The sequence below is a fragment of the Capsicum annuum genome, chromosome 12 (assembly GCF_002878395.1).
Source record: "Capsicum annuum cultivar UCD-10X-F1 chromosome 12, UCD10Xv1.1, whole genome shotgun sequence".
Lineage (NCBI taxonomy): Eukaryota > Viridiplantae > Streptophyta > Magnoliopsida > Solanales > Solanaceae > Capsicum > Capsicum annuum.
The window spans coordinates 184,404,227-184,425,952 of NC_061122.1; positions in this window are offsets into that span (position 1 = coordinate 184,404,227).

Sequence of the window (21,726 nt, forward strand, 5' to 3'; positions counted from 1 at the left end):
ATTGGGGTTACAGATTGAACCCCTATTAGTTCATATGGGGCATGTCGGTTAGATGATTACCTCCCACAATTTTATTTTTAGCCTCAGTCTTCAGAATAGAACTCAATTCAGTTCTACATAATCAGGACTATCAGATACAGTCACTCAGTTATCAGTAATTTAGATTATCATTGATCTCAGATTATCAGTATATTCAGTTATTAGTTATCAGATTTAGTTTTGGTATACTCAGTTATAGTATGCATAGTATGTTCAGTTATTACAGATCCTCTATGTATATTGTCCAACTCTTGCAGATCATGCAATTAGTTATTGCTCATGCATATGAACCCATGCATTTAGCCTTACCTCATTTAGAATTCCAGTACAGTTCCACGTACTGATCGCATACCCATTTTTTGCGCTATGATATTTCATATCATAGGTTCGAATGCTCAAGTTCCTGACAGCGCTTAGCTAGATTCAGCCAACAGTAGTAAATACAGCAGTGAGTCCTCATCTATCAAGGATATGCTTTTATTTCAGTACTTCATCTTAGCAGTATCTTAGTAGATGGAGTTAGTTGGGGGATTGTCCCATCAACTCCACTTTCAAATAGTTTTAGTTAGAGGCTTTTTAGACTAGATTTTTAGACTAGATTCAGACATTATTTCAGATTCAAATGTTATTAGTCATTATTTGTATTTTAGATGTTTTGAACCTTATGGAATTTTAGCCTTTTCTGCATTAATTTTAGTATTATTATTTAGTGCTCACAACAGATACCAGCTCATGGGTTAGCTTGTGGTCCCTCAGGAATGTAAGCACCGTGTAACGACTAGGGGGTAGCCCTGGGTCATTACATATAGACATCTTACTAAGAGCATCATCCATTATATTGTCCTTGCCTGGATGATACAGAACACTTATGTCCTAGTCTTTCAACAACTCTAACCACCTTCTCTGATGTAGGTTCAGGTCTTTTTGAGAGAACACATACTGTAGGTTCTTATGGTCTATAAACATATCCACATATACCCCATTCAAATAATGCCTCTAAATCTTTAAGGCAAACACGACAACTACTAACTCAAGATCATACGTGGGGTAATTTTTTTCATGGAGCTTAAGTTTTCTAGTTGCATAGGATATGACCTTGCCTCTCTGCATCAAAACATACCCAAACCAACACTAAAAGCATCATAATACAAACAAATCCATCTGAACCATCTGGTAAAGTTAAAACTGGGGTTGTAGTGAGTCGAGTCTTTAACTCCTGAAAACTCTTCTCACAAGAATCTGACCACTAAAACTTGACTTTATTCTAAGTCAATATAGACATAGGGTATGCGATGGATGAAAATTCTTTAACAAATCATAGGTAATAGCAAACTAAACATAAGAAACTCCTGATATCTAATGGACAGATGGTTCTGGGCTAGTTTCTCACTACTTTGGTCTTTTGAGGATCAACTATAATACCATCACCTGAAACTATATAACCAAGAAAAGCTACTGACCTTAGCCAAAATTCACACTTACTGAATTTGGCGAACAACTAATGGGCTTTGAGAGTTTGCAATACTATTATAAGATGGTCTGTATGATCCTGTTTATTGAGGGAGTAGACAAGATCATCATCAATAAAGGCTATGATGAACATATCTAAGTACTGCTTGAATATGCAGTTCATCAAGTCCATGAAGGCTGCTGGAGCATTGGTAAGACCAAATGACATGACTAGACATTCAAATTGACCAAACTAATTTATGAAAGCTATCTTTGGAATGTCACATTCACTGACTCAGAGATGATGATAACCTGATTTGAGGTCTATCTTAGAAAAGTAGCTGGCAACTTGAAGTTGGTTAAACAAGTCACAGATTCTGAGAAATGGATATTTTTTCTTGACCGTGACATTATTCAACTGATGGCAGTCTATACATATTAAAAGAGAACTATCTTTCTTACACATGAATATAATTAGTGAACCTCTAGGGGATACACTTGGTCTGATAAATCCCATATTTAGGAGATCCTTCAATTGTTCTTTTAACTTTTTGAGTTTTGTTGGGGCCATTCTTTATAGTGGGATTGAGATAGGTTGAGTATCAGCAAGAAGGTCTATTCAGAAGTTAATTTCCAGGGACTCCAAGAAGATCTTTGGGAAATACATCTGGAAATTCACATACTACTGGATTAACTCAAGATTAGGGGTCTCTAAACTAAAGTCTTTAACTTGAACGAGATGATAGATACACCCCTTGGATATCATTTTCCTTTCCCTAAGGTAGGAAACAAGTTGACCCTAAGTGCTAAAGTACTACCTCTCCACTCAAGGATAGATTCATTCAGAAATTGAAAATGGACAACTCTACTTCTGTAGTCAACTAAAGCATAGCATGAATGAAGCCAGTCCATGTCGAGAATGATATCAAAGTCTGTCATCTCTAATTCTGCTAAGTCTACTGATGTGAATTTTTGAGATACCATAACTGGACAGTTCCTGTATACCCATCGGGCTATGATAGATTTACCCACTGGGGTAGAGACTGAGAAGAGCTCTACTAGGATTTTGGGACTGACTCCAAAGTCAACGGCTGTGTAAGGAGTTACAAAGAACAAAAAGATCATGGATCTATCTAAGCATAAAAGTGCAAATGATAAACTTGTAACGTACCAGTTACCACATAATGAGAACTTTCCTAATCTTATCGGGACTGAAGTGCATAAAGCCTGTTTGGGTGTTGCTCACTGGTGGCACTGGAAGTGACCCACTACTAATTTGGGTGATTAAACTGAGCCGAAGGACGATTATGCTGACTCTATGAACCAACTTGAGGACACTTTCTAACCCTGTATCTTGGCTTGCCACATTCGAAACATACATCATTGTCAGCTCTACAGACACCTTGGTGGTTTCTGCCATACTTCCAGCAAAAGGGATTTATTTGGGTACTACTAACACTACCCTAAGGTTTAGGGCCTGGTGCCCTATCTTTATTGCCATCTATGAATTTTGGCACTGGAACACTGGCTGAGGACGGAGCTGGAATTGAAGATTTCAGGCAGAATTGAGAATGATTTCCACTCTCTAACTTAGGCTAAATGAAGTTGAAGCTACCTATTCTAGATTTCTTATTTTCCCTCTTTTTTTCCTTATTCTTAGCCTTCTCTATCTATTGATAATGGACCATGAGCCTGGATATGTCCATCTTATTAATTAACATTCCGGTCCTACACTCTTTAACCACACTGTTAGATATCCCAAACATAAACTTACTTATCTTGGATCTGCTATCTGCTGCCACATGAGGCGCATATCTGGCTAACAGAGTAAACTTAAGAGAATACTCTTTCACTGTCGTGTTTCCCTGCTTCAGATTAATGAACTCTAAAACCTTTACTTTTCTTAACTCTAGTGGGAAGAACCTATCCAGAAAAATAGTGGCAAACTCCTCCCATTCTACGGGCCCTGCATCTGAGGCCCTCTCGGCCTTCCACTGCTTGAACCATGAGTGAGCCATATTTTTCAACTGATATGTGGCAAACTTAGCACTCTCACTCATAGTCACCCCCATAATATTTCTGACTTTTTATACATAATCAAGGAATTCCTATAGGTTCTCATCTGACTTAGACTCGGTAAAGGGTGGAGGGTTCATTCGGGTGAAGTCTTAAATTCTAGCTACAATAGTATTAGCCATTGGGTTGGCCAGAACGGCAACTGGGCGTTCATTCTGGGCTGCAGAAGAATGAGCTAGAGTGGTGAAAGCTACTCCAATTCTGCGTGGAAGACATGCTCGTCCAGAGGATCTGCCTGAATGGGCGGAGGTACTGGTTGGTTTCCTGTTCTTCTTTTGTTGTTCTTTTTGGGAGGCATGTTCTGCAAATGAAAGTAAGAAAAGGATTAGACTGAGAGTGTAACTTGAGCTCATGCTCACTCGTACTATATGAATATTGAAAGAAGGGAATTCTTCCTAAAAGGCCTCATAGTCTCTTGTTAAGTGTGGAGCGCTACACTCACATATACAAGACTCTACTTGACGAGGATTGTAGACTTTCTAGGACTCTGTTGAACCTTAGGCTCTGATACCAAGTTTGTAACGCCCCAAGTCTGTACCCTGGACACAACACAGTGCTTTTAATCTCGAGGGATAACAAGCTAACCCATGACTGATACCTACTATATACACTGCATAATAATAATAATAAAATAGAGAAAAAGGGCTAAAATTTCCATAAGGTTCACAACTCAAAATCCAATACTGAATACGGATAAATAAACACCAAAAACTGAACAACTATTTGAAACAATCTAATCTGAATAGCTTTTAACTGAACTGTCTAAATATAGAGTTGATGGGATAAGCCCTCCAACTAACTACAACTACTGAGGTACTGATAACTGAAATAATAATTTGTCCTTGAACTATGAGGACTCACCACTAAATCTGCTGCTGATAGTCTAGGCTATAGGTACAGTCAGGAGCCCGTGCGTCTGAAACTATGATATAAGACATCATATCATAAAGAAAGGTATGCATCAGTACTTTGAATGTACTGGTATGCTAGATGAGGTAAGGTTGAATGCATGGGTTTATATGCATGAATAATAACTAAATGACATAAATATAACTGAATGAGAGTACATGTATATCTGAGACTACTGTAAAAATTGATTTTGCAATTCTATGCACATAACTATGTATACTGTAACTGAGATTTCATTAGCACTGTCTAATGAGTTTTGAAAACTGATGGACTGATATTTGAGTTTACTAATACTATAGTACTATTAGCTGAGTGACTATTTCTGACAGTCCTGATTTTGTAGAACTGAACTGAGTTCTATACTGAGCTGGGTGACTATATCTGACAGTCCTAATTCTTAAATTAAACTGAGGTGTTATACTGAGTTTGAAATTAAAATTGAAACTGTGGGAGTGTTTATCTAACTAACATATCTCAATTTTGAACTAAGTTGGGGTCCAAACTGTGACCCCAATTGGAAGGGTGTTAGCACCTTGCCAAAGGATACTAACAATGGCTATGAGTTAACCCTCTCTGACAGGAATCCCTAACGTCAACCTTCACTGGCAGGAAAACTCGTACGAGATGTATAAACACTAAACTGGCAAGAAGGAATCTCAACCTATACTGGCTACATAGTTCTGTAATGCAGGGATTGCTATAAAGTGTGAAACCTTTTACTGACCGGAATGCCCCCATACCTGGGTTCGCACGATGCTGATTCCAACTTTCAACTGAATAGACACTGAACTGGTTTCTAAATTATACTAGGCTTGACTGAACTGTTCTGATCGTGCTGTCTAACTGAACTAGACTGAGCTCACTGAGTTTTATTGACTAACTGAGTACACTGAATTCTGTTAACTGGCTGAATATACTGAGTACTATTATCTGACTGAGTACTACTGTACGTGAAATCACTGAAACTATTTTGAATCTATTGTAAGTCTAGGTATAAATCTAGATGGTCTGGTATTAGATACCCCCGGGACTCGATTGCATAACTTGTAAAACATAGCACAATCTTGAAAGTATGATAACTAGACACTTTGTCACAGTTTATCAATTAAGGCATTTTATCAAACACTTGTATGGTATAAACTTGTATACATACTAACATTTTATGATTTCACTGTTCAACTAACATAAACATTTTATCACACTTGGGAAGCACAATCTATACATATAGTAATGAACAACATGTAGGCATCATGAATACCAATCTCCACTTACAAATTCATGGGTTATTTGACATGAATCCACATACCATTACATGCGTTAATCAGTTCACATGAAACTTAAACTAAATCATGGATTACAAACCTAATTAACATCATAATCATGATGACAATCAAATTCAACTTGAAATTCATGAAAGCAATCAACTTGTAGTTTAAAAAGAGGTTCTTGAACTCCAAAGGCGGAAGGAAACCCTTGGATGAACACCTAACATACCTGATTTTTAATTCTCTGAAAGTTGTGATGAATTTCCTTGAGACTTGGATCTTGAACTTAATGGCTTAGGGTTTGTTCTTAAGAGGATTTGAGAGAAAGTGCGTGTATTTTTGCTTAATAAGGGCTGAATTTCATATTTTTGGGGCTGATTAAGGGTGGCAAAATAACCCTAATACCCCTATGAATACGGAGTTTTAATGACTGAAAACATGCACAGTGATGCATAGACCGACGCGCCGCGTCGATGGCTTCGACGTGATGAACAACGCGCCATATGAAGTTTGCGTTGGTTTACTAGAAACTACACCTTGAGGCTAGAAAAATATTTGTCGATGCGATGGGCGAAGCGGTGTGTCGAGATCGCATTGATCCACTATTTGGGTCGTCCAAACTTGATTCAAACGAGGTCCAAAAAATCCAAAACTCACCCGGAGTGACCTATTGACATACCTGATCATGATTCAATTCAAGAATCGACATTTAAGGTCATAAGGGTCGTGAAATAAGATAGCCAACTTATGAAGGCTAAAATAATTCTAAGTATAAACACTTGACTGAAATTTCTAAGTCTGGGACCTCTTTTCAAGCTTTAACGGACTGAGTTAAGCTTAGAATTTTGCGGAATCTTAAAAAAGTAATAGCAAAAAATAATATAATAATAATAGTAATAATAATAATAATAATATATAATTACTTATAAATGAAGAATTGGTGTACTACACAAAAAGAAAACAAATAAATATAAGGAAAAGGCAATATGCATGTGTAACCATTTTATTGCACATTAAAATGAGGACAAAAATAATAAATATAAGAAAAAAACATATGCATGTGTAACAATTTTATTTACTACTATAGACAAGTAAAGGTTGAGGTGACTAAAATTACCGAACTACCTTTGGTAGTCACCCCAACCTTCACTTATATATAGTAGCAAAGTAATAATAATAATAATAATAATAATAATAATAATAATAATAATAATATTAATAGTTATGATAATAGTAAAAAATATGTAGTAGTAAAGTAATAATAATAATAATAATAATAATAATATAGTAAAAAATATATAGTAGTAATAATAATAATAATAATATATAATTACTTATAAATGAAGGATTGTTGTACTACAACAAAAGGATAAAATAGTAGTACACTCATTCTTCATTTATATATAAGAGTAATGAAAGATTGGTGTAGCCACAAAAAAACAAATTAGTGGTACACCAATCTTAATATTATACGCCACTAAAATTACCGAAATACCAAAATACCCTTGGTAGTTAACTCAACATTCACTTATATATCATAGTAAAGTAAAGTAATAATAGTAGTAGTAATAATAATAATAATAATAAATAATAATAATAATAATATAATAATAATAATAATAGTAGTAATAGTAGTAGTAAAAAAAATGAATAATAATAATAATATAATAATAATAATAATAATTTCTCTTATATATAAATGAAGGATTGGTGTAGCCACAAAAGGACAAATTAGTGGTACACCAATACTTAACTTATATATAAGAGATTGGATAGGTATGCCCGTGCGTTGCACAAGCCCAACGGGTATAGTAAAAACACAATCAATAGCCACAAAAATCTAGGATAGTGAACATGATACAAGATCACAAAAGTCATTATTCTGTAGTGTAAATGAACTGCGCCCTTCACAATATTGAGGAGACGAACTTCAGACTTGAACTATTGTTCAAGCTTAGCTCTAGTTTCCTCCTTATGAGTTAGAATCCTCATCATTTTCATAGCAACTGCTCTTTGCTTGTAAATTCCTCTATAAATCCTATTATGTGCACCAGAAGCAAACTTGTTACCTATAAACAACTGAGACAAATCAGCGGTCCTTTCCTCTTGATCCTCTTTAGAAACTTCCCAACTTTTAACATTATCCGATTCTAATATCATTGACCATGACCTTAAACTATCAAATCTTTTCTTATCCATTGTTTCCACATCAGATGAATGCCACTAAGTTTTTGATGATGAAGAAGGGAATTCTAATGGTTTACTCTTAGACCTTAGTATAGAATGATTGGAATAAGTATCCATTGAAAAAAGATTGCAGGTATCTCGTGAAATTAGTCAAGGTGTGCGGAAGCTGGCTCGGACACCACGATTATCAAAAAAAGAAAAAGTGCTTTTCTTTTTATTTTTTGGTGAAAAAAACACAATGCATGAACTGATTCAGAAACATGAGTTCTAAAGTGTAAACTTAAATTCATTAATATGTTAAACAACAACAAACTATAGCTAGTCCCATCCAAATAAAGTCAGTCTACTAACGGATAGTGTAAAAAAGTCTTAACATGATAATTAGTCCTCTTAGTACTGGACTTGTATGAGCAGAATGGATACAAAATATTTATAAAAAAAAAAGTCTCAACATGATAATTAGTCCATTGTACATATTAGTTGATTTTTTGTGTGTGTGTGGTGTGCAAGGATATTAAGAGAGAAAGAGAATAAACTAGGCTTAGAAAATTCTGATTTTCTTGTAGACAAAACATTCATTTTCATTTTTACTTTGCATTTTGTTCTTGAAAGGGCAGCCCGATGCACCGCGGGATCCAGGGATGGGTCGGGCCACAAGGGTCTATTGTGCGTAGCCTTACCTTGCTTTCTGAGGCTTGCACTTTCATTTTTATGTGTCAATAATCAGATATATTTTGTTGAAGTCATGGGGATATCATGTTCCAACATCCAAAAGAATATGTCACGCTTATAAGATTCATAATCATATAGTATAAATTCTGGAATTTCTGAGGGATAGAAGCAAAGTGCAACTAGTTCAACTATTCAATCCAGTTTAGAGTTGTTGACGGAACAACTAGATAGGCAGTGTCAATGCGAGTGAGGTGACTTCTAATTATTTTTAATTTATTTGGTCTTATTTGTTGAATTGTGTGAATACCTCATCTAAAGGCTTAAGTTGTCAGAGAATGTACACTTTTATTTAATTTCACTATATCTTCGATATGCTTCGACATTATCTTCCCTGAGAAAGCCTAAAATTCTGAAACTTTACTTGTAAACAGTAAGCTGACAAAGTTGTTTGATCTTCCATGAAACAAGTAGATTTAAAATTGACTCTTTTTTTAACTAACAATTACAAATTATGCAAGAGATAAATACATACAAAATCCACATAGTAAAAGTTGTAATGGCTCTCATCAAAGCATCAGTTATAAATCTATATTATATCCATGATCCCTGCGCAAAGCAACAAATCAAAAGCTCGTCATTGAGAGATGCAAAACATCCTAAGCTGGGCAACCACAAAATAGCGACATAGAAATTTTATTTACCACACATTACTGTGAATTTATAATAATCTACTTGCATGTACTCATTAGCTACGAAACTAACGAAAACAACAATATAGGGCACTTTCTTTTCCTACGGTTTACCAAACATTATATAAGTGTGATTAATTTTGCTCAGTTATAAATGTATATGTGATTAATTTTGCTCAGTCATAAATGTATATTATATCGATGATCCCCACAAAAAGCAACAAGTCAAAAACTCATCATTTAGAGATGCAGAATATCTTAAGCTGGGCAACCACAGAAACACTGACATCAAAATTGTATCTACCCTACATTACTGTGAATTTTTAATAATCTACTTGCATGTACTCCTTAGCTAATGAATATAACACAAAGTTAGTGAACTAACAAAAAACAACAATACAAGGCACTCCCTTTTCCCTAAATTGCACATAGAAAATCGAAAAAATGAGAGACCATATTCAAACTTTTCTCATAAAACACACAAAGAAAAGACTCACAACTTGACACTGGATTATTTCAAATTCAACTGAAACATCCTCAAGCCTAAATCACACAGAATAGAATATATCATCATTATGAACTAAAATAAGAGAACCCCATGGATTTGCACCAATAAATAAACTACTTACAGGATTTTGAAGAGCTGTTCACTTCAATTGATTTAGGCTTCTCAATTGTGGCTCAGCCGAACAATATATAAGAATTGCAAAAAAGTATGAATTTTTTATGAGTAAAACAAAGTAGAAATTTTCATCATAAATAGAGAAATAAGAAAGACAGTTTTTTTTGGCACAAGCTGCAGAGTTTGAGCAGGTATCAACATAATCACAATCTCTCCCTCTCTTAAACTACCAGACCTTATATACATACGTGCCATCAAACTCCCAACAACAAAATGACCCTCTAACCCCAGCTTCAACACACAACCATGAACGGTGAACCTGTCTTCCCTCAGTCAAATCCTTCAAGTCAGCATATCCTCTTAAAACACTCCCAAGTGTAAACGCATCAGACAAGTACCATAAACTCAACCCATACATTTCCGTAAACAAACTCAACGCCTTATCATTCAACTCAAAATGAGTCAAACCAATAATTATCACATTCCAAGAAGCTAGATTTCTCTCATCCATTTCATCAAACACCTTACACGCTCTATCCAAATCACCAATTTATACATATCCACTAATCAAAATGTTAAAAGACATCATATTTCTTTTAGGCATTTTATCAAATAGTTGAACTGCAATACCTAACTAATCCAATTTTGCATACACATTGAGCATATGGTTGCAAAAAAACTTGTCTTGGAAACAACCAGGGGTTATTATGAGAGAATATAATTGTTTGGTGAGGGAAAAATAGTTTTCTTGGATGTATGATTGTAAAACGAAAGAGAAATGCAATGGGTTGTTCCATATTAGGTACTGATCTTTTCTCCAAAGAATCTCCATAGCTAAGTTGATCTAATATACATTGAATTAATAGATGTAGCTTAACTAAATATATAAGAGGCACTAGTCAGAGAAGAAGCCACAAGTAGCACTAATTCAACAACTCAAAGTTTGCAATGAATTTTACAAAGTTAAAATATGATAAGTAAATCAAGCAAAACAGCAATACTTGCCAAAGTTAAGGAGCATAGATATACGGAGGAACAATAATCAGAATGAAGCAGATGAAGACCTCAAAGAAAGCAATAAAAATTAGACATAAGCTCTCTCTTATAGAGTCTACCCACAGTGAACTTACCATCAGAGTAATGTTTCTATCTTATACCATCTGCTTCTGTAATAAGGACTGTGAACTCACCCATTCTAAGAAGAAGTTCAGTAAATGTATCTACTTCCCAATTATTTAGATAGCTCCTAAATGTGAGATTCCATCTCTGAGGGGACCAAATCTCTACAATTTTAGCATCAAATTTAGCACAGAAGGAAAAGAAATTTCGGAAGGCTAACTTTAAACACTTCTAGCCAATCTACCTATCTATCCAAAATAAGATTTTGGTGCCCTCTCCCACTTTAAACTCAAAATTATTCTTTAGATTAGGCCATAGATTTTTGATTGATCTTCTTACTGACACCCCATAAGTGTTGACCACTGCATTAGACACCCATTGCTCATTCTGTCCATACTTGTATAGAATTACTCTTCTTCATAGGACCAGTTCTTCATGCACAAATCTCCAAAGCCATTTAGAATGTAAACATTCATTCTGGACACTCAGTTTCTTTATTCTAAGACATCCTTCCTTCTTGCTAAGTAACGTTGCCTACCATTTGACTCAGTGTATTTATTTTCCTTTTTTATTGCCCAACCATAGAAAATCCCTTCTCAATTTATCTAACCTCTCTTCTACCTTGGTAGGTAAAGGGAAAATTGATATCACACACTTTTGTTTATGCCGGGGACTTTTATTTTATTTTGGTACACTTGGATTCTTATCCTGATGTTTTTTTTAGCTCCATAATGCTATATCTCAATTCAGAAAAGTAACACGAATTGTATTTTGTTGTTCTTTTTTGGTGTAAAAAAAGATTATTAGAAGCTGGAGAATCTTTCATACATATTATGGACCCCCTGAAAGTTAGAGCAGGGACACACTTCAGTTTTTGGAGTTTTAAATATGACTTAAGAACACATCCTTTGTGATGACAATAATATATTGTTTCTTTTCTCAGCAAAAAAAAATTATGAAATAGAATAACATAACCAAATCTATAATACATAGGAGAACAGAATGTGGGTACTAACTCATTCTAAAGGTAAGCAAAAAATAGATGCACTTGATAATTTGCTCCCAGCATTCAAGGCAACAACTCTTCCTTGCCAATCAATTACAGGTGAGCCACTTGAACCATCTTTAGTCCCAAAAGTAGCTTGGGCGAGAAGAACACAGAAATTGAACAATAACGGTAGTCATTGGAAATGGAGGAGAAAAACACACCAAGTTACTGCTATAAGAATAAGACTGCAAAAGTACAAAAATAAAAAATTGGAGAACATAAAAGAGTATCAGGTTGAAACAAAACAATCACTTTGAGTCATTATGACATTAAAACTTATGGCAAAATAAAATTGATAAATTTTCTCCCTAAATAGTATCAATAAACTAAGATCATGAACACACACTTGGAAGTGATATGCTAATTGAGGAGGCAACAGAAACTATTACATCTCTTATTTGCATATATTTATCTTGTTTTTTTAACCAACAAATGCAGAGTAGAAGTGCTCAAAGAGTTAAAATTTTCTCAGGTAGTGTTCTTTTTTGGAAAATTGAAAAGATGTGAGAATTTTCATTTTTGCTTCTAACCAGATGCTCCTCTGAATCTATTATGAATGTCATTTAACATCTTGGTTCACTCATTAAGAAAGCTATTTAATAACATTGAAAATAATTGTATTAGCTATTTGAAAACAATTGTATCAATATTTCATACCTCAATCCAATTTTTAGCAACTTTCTCTTGTCCATCTTTTGAAATAAGCTTTTAAAAAAGTCCATATTGGTATCTAAGTCTTTAACCCCATCCAGGGTAGTTTAACATCGCCATTAAGAGTGGGAGAGTTTGACTATATTGATGTGTTATTAGATCATATTGGAAAAGCCTATCAATCAAGTATTTGTGTAGTAAATGAAGCTATATTTCTCATTTTACAGCAGATTAAAGTGTCAATAATAGTCAATCAAATGCTTTAACAGTCGGTGAAGATAATATCGAATGAAATAAGAAAAAAAAACCTTTGAGTAATTTTCCATGCATGCTTCCAGTTCAAATCTTTAATGTCCATAAATAACCTTACAAGTTTCGGTATATAAGGAGTTGCATGAGTATCATTCCTCTGTACTGCAACTTTTTCTAGGAATTTATCTTAGTTCACTATATTTCCTTCCCAGTATTCCCTGAACTTTTCTTGAACATAGTGTGTATTGTTGCTTTAACCTAAGCGTCTTTCCCTTAAGTGATTCATCACCTGGATTTAGGATATAAGATATAGCAAATCCGATCGAAAACACAACAAGACACAACATTAGGGGTTTCTCTTCTTGTGGTGAATAACTAAAATTTTGTAGTAAATCCACAGTATTCATGCTCCGAAATATATGGTATTAATAGGACAAAAAACACTTGTAAAGAAAGATATCATTTAGTAATTTTTCAATTAAGGTAAAGAAAAATGTACACCTTTTCAGCCTTTTTATGAGTCAGGCTTCCAATTGAGTTAAGTAAAGCTCTTCCCTACATGCACTAAAAGCATATTAAAGCAACTTACTCCAATGAAAAACCATTGTCTTTATACATCAAATAAATAGGAAGCCTAATCTAAACTGAAGGAACTCCATAGACAAGTAATACACTCCTGCTTTTCATTCATCTTTTCATAGAAATTGTATGTGGAATTCCAATTTATAATATGCATATCTTGAAAACTCTCTGCAGTTGCATAGTATGCCTTGGGAAGTTCGAACTTCTCAAGAGAGAATGATGTAGTAAACTCCGCATGATACTTTATACTTGATAAAATAGAAGTGGAGTCGAGATGCAAAGAATTTATTGTGAATCATAAAAATATGAAAAACAACCCACTACGATGCACTAAATTAAAGCTCTCACTATGTTTCGAGTAGGGCCAAACCACAAGGCCTTACCCTAGATTTCTGCAAGAGGAACTTTTTATGACTTTGAAGTCTTAAACCTATGACCACCTGATCACATGGCAACAACTTTACCATCCTATTATAAGTCAATTTCTCTAATGAACAGTAGCCTAAGGTACAACTGAGGAAATATAAATGTTGACATTTTCTTTTTGACATTTATTACCTATAATATAATAAAATAGATATGAAAGTATATTGTAATGTGCATGTGGGTCAACCATATCCACAAGCTATTCATATGTCGTAGAGAATGAATAGCTATTTGTTGTTTTCAATGATTTCGGGTACAAGAATCTGTATTTACGCACAACAAGTTCAAGTCTAAAAACAAGAACACCTATGAAGTTATATAACACCCTCAACACAAGATCAAAAAAAAACTTTCTTTGAAGCGTGTTTTTTTCTCCAAAAATTTAGATGAAACAGAAAAGGCCAATTCCTTTGACTTCGAAAGTGTCCTTAAGAAAATAATTCCTCACAAGTACCCAAGGTTGCGGAATTTTCCTCCTAGGATAAAATAGCCAACAATCTGACTGTAGTGGTACCTCAAATGATCAAATTCTCTTCAAACTAACTCAATGATTAGATGATCACATGGAGTATATGTTCAAAAAACAAGAAGAGCTTTATTACAGAAAAAATTCATACCTAAACCTATGGATAAATCTAGGTTTATATAGCCATCAAGTGCCTCATCGTAAAGGTGGCAATAGTTCATCCAAAAAGATGTATCATTTGGAAGAGTCATGTCTATTCATTCAAAACATTATTTCTTTTTCTGAAAAGACATAACTATCCGAAAAATCACTCATTTTCCAAAACAATATGTCTTTTCCTGAAAGGTTGTGTCCCTCTATTTTTCATTCACTCCAATTAAACCCAACAATCCCCCACATGAATTTTCATAGTGAACATGCATCGGATTCACTCAGTCAATAAGTAGATTTAATATCCTTGAATCATCAAGCTTTAATGTACACCTAGACAACACATGTCACACAACCAACCTTTTACCATTTATGGTTCTCATAGTTTTTTTTATTTCAGCCATGAACACATCGCGTTCTTATGAGAGCTTAGAGAATATGCCTTTACTAACATTCTCCTTGAAGCGGCTTTGACTTCTCCCTCACATAGGTGATTTTTAAATATTAAATCATGTAGATTAAACTATTTGGTCAAATCTGCCAAATATAGATAATCATTAAAAGACTTCACACTATAAGTCTTATCCTTATTTACTAAACATTGTCCATATCATGAGAATGAGTTGGATATATTGGTAATGTTGAACCTGTCAAACATAAATTTTTTTGATCTCCTTGAACCTAGCTCTTGGGATCTCCAGTTGTCTAGGTAGAGTTATCGCCATACTGACTTGTCCTAGGCCGTAAACCCATTTTCTTGGATGTCCTCTCAATTCCTTCTCTAGATAGGACTTTTGTAAGTGGATCCGACATATTATACTTTTACTTTACATAGTAAACAGTGATAATTCCACTAGAAAGAAGTTCTCTAACGATATTATGTCTCTGTCTTATGTGATGAAATTTATCATTGTACATCATGCTCCCTGCCCTACCTATTGCTGCTTGGCTATTGCAATGTATATATACTGGTACCACTAGTTTGGGCCAATAAGGAATATTTTCCAAGAAATTTTGAAGCCATTTTGCTTCTTCACCAGGTTTATCCAATGCGATAAACTCAGATTCCATTGTAGAGCGAGTAATACATGTCTGTTTAGATGATTTCCAAGAGACCACTCCTCCACTAATAGTAAATATATATCCACTCATGGATTTTACTTCATTCGATTCGATGATCCAATTTGCATCACTATATCTTTCAAGTACCATGGGATATTTATTATAATGCAAAGCATAGTCTTGAGTGTATTTAAGATACCCTAAAACTCTTTTAATTTCCATCCAATGAGTTTTACTGGGATTACTCATGTACCAAATCAATTTACTAATAGCACATACTATGTATGGTCGTGTACAATTCATGATATATATTAAACATCCCAACACTCTTACGTACTCCAACTGTGAGTCACTTTCTCCTTCATTCTTTCAAAATGCAAAGCTCACGTCTAATAGTGTCTTGGCAATACCAAACTCCAAATACTTGAATTTGTCAAGTACCTTTTCAATGTAATGAGACTGTGACATTGCCAACCCATGTGGAGTTTTATGGATTCTTATTCCTAAGATCACTTCCATAACTCTAAGGTCTTTCCTATCAAACTTGCTCTTGTGCAGTCGTTTCATAGAATTTATGTCAAAAAATATCTCTCCTGATGATCAACATATCATCCACATACAAACAAACAATGATTTGGTGATTTGGAGTATCTTTAATGTACACATATTTATCACATTCATTAATCTTGAACCCGTTTACCGGCATGGTTTGGTCAAACTTTGCATGCTATTGTTTAGGTGCTTGTTTTATTCCATAAAGTGACTTAACAATTTTACACACCTTATTTTGTTTTCCTGGAACAACAAAATCCTTAGGTTGTTCCATGTAAATTTCTTTCTCCAATTCTCTATTTAGGAGTGTTGTTTTCATACCTATTTGATGGATTTCAAGACCATATACCACCGCTAAGGAAATTAATATCTGAACTGACGTTATCCTCGTTACAGGTGAGTTTGTATCAAAGTAATCAAGGCTTTCCTTGTTTTAAAACCTTTTATAATAAGTCTTGCCTTGTATTTGTCGATAGTACCATCAACTTGCATTTTTCTTTAGAAGATCCATTTAGAACCTAAAGGTTTATTTCCTGGAGGAAGATCAACCAACTCCCACGTATGGTTCCTTAAGATTGAATTAATCTCACTATTAACTGCCTCTTTCCAAAAGGATAAGTCTGAAGATGTCATCACTTCTTTAAATGTTTGAGGCTCGTTTTCTAAGAGCAATGTTACAAAATCCAATCCAAACGAAGTTGATGTTCTTTGACGTGTACTACGTCTTGGATTTTCATCATTATGTACATCTTCACTTGGTTCATCTCGAGGTCGTTTAGACCCCCCACTAGACTATTTATGTCTAGTTTTATACAGATAAATGTGTTCAAAAAATTCAGCATTATCTGATTTAATTACTATATTTTCATTGATATCCAGATGTTCGGATTTATGAACAAAATAAATGGCATGCTTTACTACTTTTAGCATATCCTATGAACACGAAGTCTACTGTCTTAGGTTCTATCCTTACTCATTTAGGCATAGGAACTTGGACCTTCTCTAAGCACCCCCACACTTTGAAATATTTCAAGTTGGGTTTCCTTCCTTTCCATTTTTTATATGGAATTGATTGTGTCTTACTATGGGGAACTCTATTGAGTATTCAATTAGCCATAAGGATAGCTTCCCCCCACAAGTTTTGTGGTAAACCTGAACTTATTAGTAAGGCATTCATCATTTCCTCCAAGGTTTGATTTTTTCTTTCTATAATTCCATTAGATTGAGGTGAATACGAGGCTGTAGTTTGATGGACAATTCTATTCTCTACACATATTTGTGCAAAAGGAGATTCATATTCTCCGCCCCTATCACTTCTTACGTTTTGATCTTTTTCTCTAACTGATTTTCAACTTCTATTTTATATTGCCTAAACGCATCCATTACTTTATCCTTACTATTTAGCAAATAGACATAACAGTATCTAGTGCAATTGTCAATAAAAGTTATAAAATACTTTTTTCCATCATGAGATGGTGTTGACTTCATATCACAAATGTTAGTGCGGATTAAGTCTAAGGGATTAGAATTCCTTTCAACGGGCTTATACATATGCTTAGCATACTTTGATTCCACACATGTTTGACATTTTGATTTATAACACTCAAAGTTTGGCAAAACTTCTAAGTTAATTAGTTTTTGCAATATTTTGTAATTAACATGGCCTAATCGTTTATGCCACAAATCATAAGACTCAAGCAAGTAAGAAGAAGCTGAAATTTTATTGTTTTCAACATTCATTACATTCATTTTGAATAGGCCCTCAGTGAGATAGACTTTCCATACATACACTTCTCCTTTACAAAGTACGATTTTCCTAAAACAAATACACATTTGAATCTATTCTTGTCAAGAAGTGATACAAAATTCATGTTATTTCGTAACTACGAACATACAGGACATTGTTCAAAGTCAACACTTTACCTTAAGTCATTTTCAGGCAAAATTTTCCTGTTCCTTCAACCTTAGCAGTAGCGGGGTTGGCAATATATATCTTTTCCTAACCTTAAGCCTGAGCAAAAGCAGCAAATAACTCCTTATTAGCACAACTGTGGTGGTTGGCACCGAAATCCATCCACCATTTTCGAGGATTTCCCACCAAGTTGCGTTCGGACAGCATGGCACACAGATCGTCCATTCATTTCTTGGACTCATCCATATTTTTCTGGTCCTTCTTCTTTTATTTCTTTGGGGCAGGACAATCTATAGACTTGTGGCCAATCTTGCCACGATGAAAGCATTTTCCCTTAAATTTCTTCTTGGGTTGATTACTTTCATGTCCAGCTTTGTTGCACTTTTTGGAGTTGTTTTGGTCGGCTTCTACAATATTTGCTTCATTTATTGTAGAATTTCCCTTCGACCTTCTTTCCTCGACTTTATTATCTTTTTTAATGTGCAGTCTTATTATAAGATCTTTGACTGACATCTCCTTTCGTTTATGTTTCAAGTAGTTTTTGAAGTCCATCCTCATAGGTGGTAACTTCTTAATAATTGCCACGACTTGAAACGCCTCGTTCACGATCAAACCTATATGTAAGTTCATGTGAACATTAAGAATATTTTTAATATATTCAACTAAGGCATTAATCAAAATCATACCTACCGCGAGGAGATCGTGCATGATTACTTGTAGTTCCTGGACTTAAGATACAACAGACTTGCTGTCAATCATTTTAAACTCTATGAATGTTGCAATGAAAAACTTTTTGGTTCCCGCATCCTTAGTTTATACTTTTTTTCCAGCACCACCACAACTCCTTCGCCATTTTCATCCCACTATACACATTGTATAGTTCATCTTGGAGGCCATTTAAAATGTAATTCCTACATAGGAAATCTGAGTATTTCCAAGTCTCCACAATGACAAATTACTCTTAGTCAAAGTTTCTCTCGAGAACCTCTGGAGCTTCATCAAATGTGAACCCTTGAAGACAAAGAGTTTTAAGGTAGAAAATATTTTCTAGTGCCACCTTTAGAAGTCAATACCCACAAATTTTTGGGTTTCTCCGCTGGTGCCATTGCCGGTGAAGCATTTGTACGACTCGTTGTGGCAACATTAGTTGTTGCCACAGTCATTGTAGTATCATGCACTTGTCTGTCAGTAGTCATTTTCCTGTCACAACAAGACAGTAATTTTAGTATATCAAAATACTATTAATAAAGTTGCAGCAACTTTAAGCACCTATTATTTCTAGTTTAACGATGAAATTTTTATGACTTTCAACCGTCAACCGAGTGATCTTTAACTTGTGATGAATATTTTATTTCCTTAAATCACTAGTTAAGTTCAAACGGAGTAGAAAGCAAAAGTTTTAATTTCCAGAAACCAAGCATTACAGATTCCGAAAAAAAAAACTTTGGTGAAAAGAAAATTTCACCAAACAAGCAAAAAATAAATCTTTTTTTTCAAATTTATTTCTTTAAGATTGTTGTTTTCAATGATATCGGGTACAAGAATTTGTATTTAGGCACAACAACTTCAACACAAGTTCAAGTCTAGAAAGTAGACCACTTATGAAGTTATATAACACCCTCAACATAAGATCAAAAAGACCTTTCTTTGAAGTGTTTTTTCTTGAGAAATTTAGATGAAACAGAAAAGGCCAAGTCCTTCGACTTCACGAAGTGTCCTTAAGGAAATAATTCTCCTCAAGTACCCGAGGGTGCAGAATTTTCCTCCCAAAATAAAATGACCTAACAATCTGACTGTAGTGGTACCTCAAACGATCGGATTATAATCGAAATCACCCAACGATTAGATGATCACCCGGAGTATATTTTCAGAAAATAAGAAGAGCTTTATTGTAGAAAATTTTTTGTACCTAAACCTGTAGATAAATGCAGGTTTATATAGCCATCAAGTGCCCCTTTCGAAAGGTGGAAATGGTTCATTCAAAAAGGTGTATCGTTTGGAAAAGTCATGTTTGTTCATTTGAAAAATTGTGTATTTTTCTAAACAGACACAACTATCCGAACAGTCACTCCTTTGCCAAAATAATGTCTTTTCCCCAAAGGTTGTGTTCCTCCATTTTTCATTTACACCAATTGAACCCAACAATATTTTCTATATAAAATACCAGAAATACCCTTAATGATTTATGAAAGATGTGAAATACCCAATCCACCCTTGTTCATCATCAACTTTCTTTTTTATATGTCTTTTCTATTTCTATTTTCTACTATTCTATTGTTGTATTTTCTGTTCTCTCTTTCTCTCTCTCTCTCTCTCTCTCTATATATATATATATATATATATAAATATAGTAGAATAGAAAGAATAAATATATATATTATATATATATAAAAGTGTATAAATATATATATAGAGAGAGAGTTCATGATATAGATATAGATATAAATATAAATATAGATATAGAAATATAAATTAACACTACATGTGAAATAAAATTTTAAAAAACAGTAAGTACGAAGAGGCAATGGAAAATTTCAATAACAAAATAATTGAAACATAGTACCACATGCTCCTCTTGCACGCCCACCACAACCAGTGGCCTTCGTACAATATAGGCTAGCAGCAGCTAAAGAGGTTATAAAAATTAAGGAATTCAAATTTTAAGTGTAAGGAAAACAGAGGAGCATTCGGCAACATACAGATAGTAAATGTAGAGCCAGCTGCAATATTTACAAATGCTTTTATTATCTTGGAAATAAAGTGAAAAAGGTTTTCCATCATATTTATGCTGGACTAATATCAGTGAACTACTTATCTAGAACACGGATCCTGTAATACAAAAGAAGGGAAAATGGTTCAGCACCTTTAGGCAGCTCTAAGAATCAGTTCTGCTCTTTGCAAACTTAACAAGCATCCAGAAGCAAGTATTACACTGATTGTTTATGTGACCTACAAAGTAAAAGTATTGCATTGTGATATCAGATTCATGCATTTATTTTCTTTAGCTATCTAGAATGATAGGTCACTATAACTCTTATTGATTTTCCAAAATTCTTCAAAATAATGAATAAAATAAAAAGTACTCACAATCAACTTGTCTCCACGCTAGATAGTCTCAAAGAATCTCAGAGGATGGATAGAAAACAAATCGACCATCAAAGTAAGGTGGCTCCTTAAAGTCATTCTCAGGGAAAAATTCTTTCTAATTCATCACACACATGGAAGAGAAAAGAGATACAATGGTAGATATAATTTCACTGGAATACAATCAAAAGAACACGTTAATATTAGGCTAGTCAACTATGGAAGGCCGAAGGCCCTCCTACAATTGCTCAAATTGACTCACATACTGAAAAAAGTTGCCATAGGGAAGAGATTTACTACAAATTCCAAGGATGTTAAAAGTAGAATGCCATAATTCAGACAGATACCAAGCATTCTCAAATCACACATTCTGAGAAACTTTCATTGTGCACAACACACTTTCAGGATCATTTATCATATTACTCACATAACATCGAACTATGTGGTACCACCTACTCCTCTTGCACGCCCACCACCACTAGTCGCCTTCGTGCAATGTAGGCTAGCAGCAGTT